Source organism: Palaemon carinicauda, chromosome 4, assembly GCF_036898095.1.
Source record: "Palaemon carinicauda isolate YSFRI2023 chromosome 4, ASM3689809v2, whole genome shotgun sequence".
NCBI lineage: Eukaryota > Metazoa > Arthropoda > Malacostraca > Decapoda > Palaemonidae > Palaemon > Palaemon carinicauda.
The window spans coordinates 184,422,992-184,425,036 of NC_090728.1; positions in this window are offsets into that span (position 1 = coordinate 184,422,992).

The window sequence follows — 2,045 nt, forward strand, 5'->3', positions numbered from 1 at the left end:
AGTCTCTCCGTGTATGATCATACAGCACTCGAATACAACAGAAAAAAAACAACTACCTGCTGCCACCTGGAAACAACAGAGTAGCCTACTTGCTACATAATGCCTCCAAAGAAGAAGAAGGTCCCCAAAAGAATCCCCATAATGGAAGATTCTCCCAGCGAGAATATGAAAAGGGTCACAAAGGCCCTCCGACCACTTCAACCTGTTGACCATGTCGACCCTGAAGAGCTGGAGGACCCGCTGGCACTACCTGACGAGATACCCAGAGATTCAAGCCAAGCCAAGCTATCCATACGAGTCAGTTTATATCAAAACATAAACGAATGTGTGACAATTCGAGGATGACTCGAACTAAAGTCGGTGGGACCGTATGTAAACCATGTAAATGTCCAGGTAATGGAGTAAAAGTCGTGTTTAATCGTACTAAGAAGTAACAGACCGTACTAGACCGTACTTGGAACCATACAACCATCGTATGAAAATCGTTTGCAAATAGTGTTCAAACCGTGACAAACCTTGCTTGACCGAGTAGATCCGTGCTTTGTTCGTACATACTCGTGCTACATTCGAGTCTAAATCGTACTAACTCATCCACAGGCACGGTTGGAGCTCAATACTCGTACCAATCAATCCGTGTATAACCGAGTATATCATATTGGAACCGTGGGCCCAACCGTGTTCAGTGTGAGACGCACTTTAGATTTGCAAAAGTTGGATCTTATTTTTGAGTAAACATCATCCAATTGCTGACTCTCGGCAGTAAACTGGTGCAGAGCAAGACAATGTCTCTTTCCGAGTAATGCCTCTAAACGAATGTCGTAAATATCCTAAACATATTTGAACAAATATCGCAGTTTCTTTTATACTATATGGAAATTTTTATGAGAAAGGAATAGTCCCACTATTTTCTGAAAGGTTAAAACATGGAATTCTATTTTCTGTATCGTATTTTTCCTCCAATATTTCATAGCAGGTTTTTTTTTTCATCTCATCGTTTTTCGATATGTATAACTTGGCATTCATTTGAAATAGAAAAATTGCCCTCACACAAGTTGTGATTATATTTCTTTCGTTATTATTATTATTATTATTATTATTATTATTATTATAGTAACTATCAAAGCTAAAAACACTTTTGGAAAAGCAGTGACGAAAGTATTTTAATTCCTTTCCCGAATGACCAGGCTTATTATTATTATTATTATTATTATTATTATTATTATTATTATTAACACCGTCAGTAGTAGTAATTTTATATCTAATTATAGATTTCAAGAAGTAAGAATGAAAAAAAAAAAATAAAATTCAAACCTTCTTAGAAGTTGCAGCAACTGGGGAAAGCGAAAGTGACTATAACGTTTTAAAACTCTCTCTCTCTCTCTCTCTCTCTCTCTCTCTCTCTCTCTCTCTCTCTCTCTCTCTCTCTCTCTCTCTCTCTCGTCTCTCTCTCTCCTCTCTATATATATATATATATATATATATATATATATATATATATATATATTATATATATATATATATATATTTATATCTCCACATAAGACTCTTCTTTTCACAATTAAGAAATTGATGAAATTACATTTTTTAAAAAGAAACACAGGTTACATATTTATTTAAATGATTGAATTAAATCAGACTATATTATTATTATTATTAATATTGAAACACGTATTCCTCTCTCTCTCTCTCTCTCCTCTCTCCTCTCTCTCTCTCTCTCTCCTCTCTCTCTCTCTCTCCTCCATCTATATAAATATCTATATCTTTCTTATAATAGGCTTTTCTTTTAGTCTTCATTAAAATATTTATCATTATTAAATATCTTAAATATAAATACTATCTGCTCTCTCTCTCTCTCTCTCTCTCTCTCTCTCTCTCTCTCTCTCTCTCTCCTCTCTCTCTCTCTCTCTCTCTCTCTCTCTCTCTCTCTCTCTCTCTCTCTCCTCCTCTCTCTCTTAAATAATCGGTTTTCCCTCCTAGATCCCATTTAATGGAGACGAGTCAGGCTTCATTTGTGCCTAACGATGCCAAAGAGGGGTCCACTGTAA